Raw genomic sequence first — 7,010 nt, forward strand, 5'->3', positions numbered from 1 at the left:
ATCTACCAAGACAGTTCCTTTTCAACAAAGAATGATTGCTGATCACTCATGTTTCCTGATTTCATCACAGACACAAACAATGATCGCTGATCACTCATGTTTCCTGAATTCATCCCAGACACAAAGAATGGTTGCTGATCACTCGTACTCTTTCTCACACTGTTCCATATCAGTATGTAACACTTTGTGGTTTTTCTTCTTACGAGACAAAGCCCACGTGCTTCCCTCCTCCCCTTTTAGAGGGCTTGTCTCATTTTGTGGGTAGGGCAAATCCAAATAAAAAGAGCAGGAGTGCATACAGATAATTAGTGTAGTGAGATTGTTGTGAAGGATCTGTACTGCACTCCTCGCGAGAAAAGACTTAATATTCTGTCTCACTTGTGGTCTGTTTGCTGTTGCTCTTCTCTTAATAGTTATTCAGTCATCAAAATAAACCTGACAGATTGTCTGGATTTTTTTAGTTCTTGGTTATAGGATTTAAGGCTGTCTTTGTAAATATCATGATGAATGTGAAGTTTAGTTTTTCGCCATTTGCGTTCTGCTTTTCTAGACTCTCTTTTTTTATCTTTTACAGAGAGAGAGTATGTCCAAGGTGCTTTCTTCTTACCAGAGATTAATTTGGTTTTCAGAGGGGCTACTGCGTCGATATCTTTTAGGGTTTTAGAGTTGAAGTTATCTAGGAGGTCATTGACAGATTCTGATGGAAGGGTAGGGGCCTGCGAGAAGGCCTCCATAGTGTACTAGTGGCCTCATTAAAGTGCCGCTTTTTAATGGTTTGTGGTTGACTGAGAGCTATAGGGGTGACCTTCATTTCGATAAAGATGCAGAAGTGATCAGATAAGGCAATATCGACTGCTGAAAGGAAAGATGACTCAAGACCTCTGGTTATGAATAAATCTAGTGTATGGCCTCTGTTGTGTGTAGGTCCAGAGATATGCTGGGATAGGTCGAAGGTGTCAAGGAGGTTGTTTAGTTCTTTGATGTTATTGTCATTGAGTTTGTCTATGTGAACATTAAAGTCACCTACTATTGATATACAGTCATGTTCCAAGGAGATTATAGCGAGGAGTTCAGAGAATTCGACGAAGAAGTTATTAGCATAACCTGGGGGTCTGTATACAACCATAAGTAGGACAGGGGGAGAAGACTTCATTACAACTGCAAGACACTCAAACGAAAGACGATCTCCAAATGACGTCCGTTTACATTGAAACAAATCAGAATAGATTAGGAAAACGCCTTCCCCTCTCTTTCCGATTCTGAGGGCGTCAATGCAGTTGAAATTAGGTGGAGTTGATTCATTATATTATATTATCATTATATATAAGAATATATTCTCTGTTATCTAGATCAAGCCAGGTCTCTGTAAGAAACATGATATCTAATTCATTACTCGTAATGAGGTCATTGATGAGAAGTGATTTATTGACTAATGATCTAATATTGAGCAGGGTCGCTCGAATTGTTTTGGTTCTGGTGGAGTGTTTTGATTTCTGGAGCTGTTTCTGACGGATGGGTATCAGGTTTGATCCAGGGACGGAACGAACTGGGATGATAGGGTTGTTTATTCTAGGAGTGATCAGCGTTGTAGTCAGTGCAGCCGCCACCCCAAACAGCAATACAGCTGGAGAGGACGCTCTCAATGGTGCCACGGTAAAATGTAGTCATGACGGCCGGAGGCTATACAGTCATGCCATAGCATACAAGAAATTTAGGTTCTTTTCTTTAGGATCATCAGCCGAGATACCCAGGCAGACCATGAAAGAATGTTGATGTTAAAATGTTAGTGGAACTATCCAACTGCGCAGAACCGATGATCCCAAAGATTTGGGGTGAGACAACATTGAAAAAAAAAATTTCTTTGCTGACAGTGTCACTTCTTTTGTGGCTTAGCTCTTCTTCATTTCACATCTAAAGTATCGTATCATTTTACCTTGTAGCTTATACTACCCCGTACATGCCATATCATGTCCCCCATGCAACTCATGCATGAGATGCGATCGCTGAGATATTTAGGCGATGGGTTGCTACTCCATTGTGCTCTCCACTCAGCATTTCATATCACATACTCGGCGGATTTTCACACAAAGTATCTCGGCACAACATGTTGTCAACGACATATAAGCAAGACGAGGTGGCCGAGAGGTTAAGGCGATGGAATGCTAATCCATTGTGCTCTGCACGCATGGGTTCGAATCCCATCCTCGTCGAAAGTTAATGTTACGTTGTTTTACAGTGGAGCCTCGGCTTTCGAATGTCCCGGTTCTCGAACAAATCAATATTTGAACAAAAAATTCGAGAATTTTTTGCTCCGGATGTCGAACGAAATTTGATTGTCGAACCACATGAGAGGACTTGCATGCCAACTGACTCTGTTCGTTATTACATTCTCGTTACTCTGAGGATTGCAACAACTCTAATCATGCCTCTAAAGGAAGCAAGTGGGATCAGTAAAGCCATCCTAAAACACAAAGACGCTCCTAAAGCAATGCAACAGTGAGCGCCCGGCGCGCTGCGGTTGCGCGATCGGACCAAATTAATCTCCCTGCGCACTGAGGTCCACTTAAATTTTGGAAAGTACATCAGGACTTTAAAAGTATTTTCTAAATTTTAGTGACCGCTCTGTCACAATAAGGCTAAGCACTGCAGTTGCGCGATCGGACAAAAATGTACAAATGAAAAAATACTTTAAAAAGGCGGGGTTTTTAAATTTAATTTTTTTTTTCCATTATTTGTAATTGGAAAACATGATTCGGTATTTGAACGATTCAGTTCTCCAACAGCCTTCTGGAACGGATTGTGGTCGAAAACCGAGGCTCCATTGTATCTGTAATCTGGTTTGTATTTAACTCAATATCGTAATATTTATACTCTTTGGCGGCTCGGTGGAGAACTGGTTAGCATGTCTGCTTCACAGTTAAGAAAGTGCGGGTTCGATTCCATCAACGGCTGTTGCGTGTTGTTGATGATGTCCGTTGTTGGGTCAGGAAAACTAAGATGTGGGGTAACGGTTTGTTCTTTATTGGCAAGATCTTGGGTTGTTTAATGGCGGTCAGTACACATGGCACTTCAGCAGATGTAACAACATCCTCCATCTCCAGGTAAGAAGGTTTTATACTGTCCGGAAAAGGCGGGAAAGCAACACCTGATCATTTGGTATCGATGTGTATTGGAGAGTCACTGCTGCGTGTGTGTATTTGTGTGTGTGTGTGTGTATTTGTGTGTGTGTATGTGTGTGTTTGTGTGTGTTGTTGTAAGGCGGACGTAGTTGAGAGCGCCATGAGAACGTTAAAGGGGCGTGGATTGTATATATAAAACCCGCAGGGTGATAAGCGCAGTGGTTTTTTTAACGCTATCCCAAGGTGTACAGCCATGGGATGTATGTATATAACCAGTAATAAATAACTTAGCTTGTTGCATCCTACACAATGTCGTAAAACTTCCCTTGCTATGTTTTAACTAGAGGTCAAAGGTTTTTTCTCCTGTATCCAGTCCACTCAAACTCCTCTTCCCAGATGTTCTTATCAGTATGTAAACACCTAGTGATTTTTGCTTACGAGACAAAGCCCACATGCTTTCCTCCCCCCTTTAGTGGTTATGTCTCACACTGTGGGTAGGGCAAATCCAAATAAAAAGAGCGGGAGTGCCTACAGATATTCAGTGTGTAGAGATTGTCTCAAGCTATCTGTACTGCACTCCTCGCGAGAAAAGACTTAATATTTCTGTCTCACTTGTGGTTTGTTTGCTGTTGCTCTTCTATTCACTTATTCAGTCAGCGAAATAAACCTCACAGAAATTGGGGGCTCGTCCGGGATCTCAACACGCCCTGAAAGGTTCCAGCGGGCTCTTCGACGCAGGTGACAATCCTCGGCCGAGGTAAACAAAAGCCCTTTGACGGGACTGTCTCGATCAGTCCGGCTGGACACCGGGAGGGTCCACGAGATCTTCCGAGGAAGAGAATCAGCAGACCGTGAGTAGGAATATTAATTCTACTAAATAGAAACAGTTAAATTCCGCATTGGCGGATGTGGAGCCCCCTAGCTTTCAAGCTAGTTAAATTCCGCAGCAGGAGGGGCGGACTCCTCTGTTATTAAAAAAAAAAAAAAAACTTGAGAATTCTAGACCCTATCAAGTACAATTAGAAACAGTTAAATTCCGCAGGGGCGGATGTGGAGCCCCCTAACGTTTTATGTTAGTTAAATTCCGCAGCAGGAGGGGCGGACTCCTCTGTTATTAAAAAACGCGCGTGGTATGCTTGTGAATGGTTTGACTGAGAGTGATCTCATTTGAGCGCTCCTCTTAAATAGTAAGCGAAAGTCCCTACCACGACATGAACTAAAATGCAAAGATTGGAAAATAATTGAAAGCCAGTGATCCCAACCGATTAAAAAAAGATTTCGATAAATGCGTTAAAAAATATAAATTTGAGGGAGAACTAGAAGCAGTACAAAAACGAAAACAAATGAAAGCTTCAAAACACACTTTTCTGGTAGACCAGGATAGTGACACTTTTTACCAAAATGCAGGCAGAGGACAGAAAGGCCAGAGAGGGCGAGCAATGTCTAAAGGAGGCTTTAGAGGCCGAGGAAGAGGAGTTGTTCAACCTCCAATAAAATGCTGAAATTGCGGAGAAAACGGTCACATGGCACGTGACTGCACAAATTAACAGAAACACTATGACTAGGCCAAAATCAAATCAGATCAGGTTTCCATGTAATGAAGTGGGAACCTGGCTGCCAAAATTAAGGAGAAATTAGCTTAAATATAAGGAGTAGGGGTGTAACGATACATCGATACACATCGATTAATCGATATAATGCTCTACGATTTATTGGCATCGATGCTAAAGGTAAACATCGATTTATATCGCCGTGTTTGACCTCGGACATTAGACGCGACTTTATTTTGAAATCCAGTTCATTGTTGCTTGCTTCCTCTTTCCGGGAGCAGGGAGCAGTGCGCGGCGTTGCTGCACATGAAAGGGGAGTCGACAACTAGTACGCGGCTCCTGTGCTGGTGCTATGGCTCCTGTCCAAAAAGACGAGGAAAGGGGACCTTTAGGCTTCAAGTCATTCTTTGGAAGCACTTTGGATTCCAAAGAAAAGATGGCTCAACGGACAAGACACGTGCAGTTTGTAAATCCTGCCATGCGGTGATCAAATATTCAGGGAGCACAAATCTTGCCGCACATTTAAAGAAAAAACACGACATCAAAGTTCAGTGTTAAAGTAAGCAATTTGTATACTACAATACTCTTGTAATTTCCTAAATAAAGAGTTTGCAGTACCTTGTTGATTTTGCGTATGAATTGTTATAAATCAGGATATTGTTCTATATTTTTTATTAAAAAAATAAATAAAAAATCGATCGTAGAGCACTATATCGCGATATATCGTGAATGAATCGCAGCAGGCTTTAAGATATCGGCAAATATCGTATCGTAGTTCTTTATATCGATATTATATCGTATCGTGACAAAACCCGCGATTTACACCCCTAATAAGGAGATATTTATGTTAAAAGGATAAAGTAAGATAAAGAAACATCGAAGTTAAAATTTGCTAAATAAATAGAAAAGAATTACAAATAGCTTTTAAAAGTGAAATAGAGAATAAATCAGAAAAGTAACACGAACAAAAAGGTGTGTTAGTGGGATCGATGTGTGTTCTATATGCTGTGCGTCATCCTTTTGTGCTGGTGTGTGTGTGCGTGTGCACGCAGAGGATCCTTATGAATGGGTGTGTGTATGAGTGCGAGTGAGATGTGTGTTCTGTGGAAGAAATCAGTAATGGAGAATGTTCTGGAGGCTGTTGAGCAATACTAGGGAAATTGAGAAGTGGATGATAGTGTGTTTAAGTTGGTTGGAGAAACTGAGATGAGCAAGGTGTGTGCAATAGAGAAAATAAGGCGTGTGTGGCAGAGAGTTACGAGAACGGTGGCTTGATAGGATGGGAATAAGAGACATCAAATGTTGTGTAGAAGACTGAAAGATGTTGAAGTTGAACATGATGGGGGAGGGCAACAGCAAAGTTGGCCTGCCCTTTGAGAAGGTGAAACTGATAAGCGTGCCTGCGCTCGCGCGTTGTCGCGGGGCGGGGCTGTCCGCGTGGGTCTTTGCTATGCTCGTGTGGGCGGTGGGCCGGCATCATGGTTGTTGCAGGAAATGGCCAGCCTGTGACCAATCAACATTGATGCTGCGCCCCCCACCCCCCTCGCACGAGGGGTGCTATGGCTGCGGGCAGGGCAGGGACAGTGTGATTTTCTCAGAGTGATGCTTGAGGAAGATGTGACAATATTTGCATGAAGGATAAAAGTCACTGATGAGAAAACAAAAGTATACCCAAAACGTCAAAACAGAGGATGACGTTTGCGCAGCGTTGTTTGTTTGTATTGTTTGTGAGCTGTGTCTCTGCTGTAAGTTTTTGTGTTGTCTGTGTGCTGTCAGTGTTATGTGTTAAAATTGGCTAATGTAGGTGCACAAAAGAATTTGCTAGATTGTAGTCTGTATGATTTGCACCGCAAAACAAAAGCAATTTTGTGAAAATAAGAAGAAAAGAAAGGCAAGCAATTTTTTTTGTGGGCAGGAACTGGTCCACACTGCATTAATGCCTATCCCTGATGAAACAAAATTTGAGAGATGGAAAGAACTTGCTTTCTGGAATTGGATGAAGCAAAATTATTAAATAACAACAAAGCTAAATTTAGAAGAAATAGTCGATTGGTTGTGTAAAGACTGTCAGGGTTTTCCAAACTATCTTGATCTATGATTATGTTGGAATGTATGTAACCAGTAATAAATAACCTAGCTTGTTCCATCCTACTCAATGTCGTAAAACATCCCCTGCTCTGCTAATCTAGAGGTCAAGGGCTTTTTGTCTATTCAGTCTACTATCACCCCCACCCTTTTTCTCTTAATAAAGATGCTCTTGTGGGAAGCGAAAGTCAGACTTCATTCGACCATCGCTGAGCGACGAGTGAACTCTCCGCCTGCAGGTGCCCAAAACGACTAA

General features: G+C 41.9%; 1 non-coding gene across 1 annotated transcript; it reads left to right on the forward strand.

The window, feature by feature from the left end:
- The first annotated feature begins 2,128 nt into the window (after positions 1-2,128).
- On the forward strand, positions 2,129-2,210 carry trnas-gcu (transfer RNA serine (anticodon GCU)). The gene has a single exon. It is a non-coding gene; the product is annotated as a tRNA-Ser (tRNA).
- The last annotated feature ends 4,800 nt before the right edge of the window (positions 2,211-7,010 follow it).

Source organism: Syngnathus typhle, unplaced genomic scaffold (genome assembly GCF_033458585.1).
Source record: "Syngnathus typhle isolate RoL2023-S1 ecotype Sweden unplaced genomic scaffold, RoL_Styp_1.0 HiC_scaffold_27, whole genome shotgun sequence".
Taxonomy (NCBI): Eukaryota; Metazoa; Chordata; class Actinopteri; order Syngnathiformes; family Syngnathidae; genus Syngnathus; species Syngnathus typhle.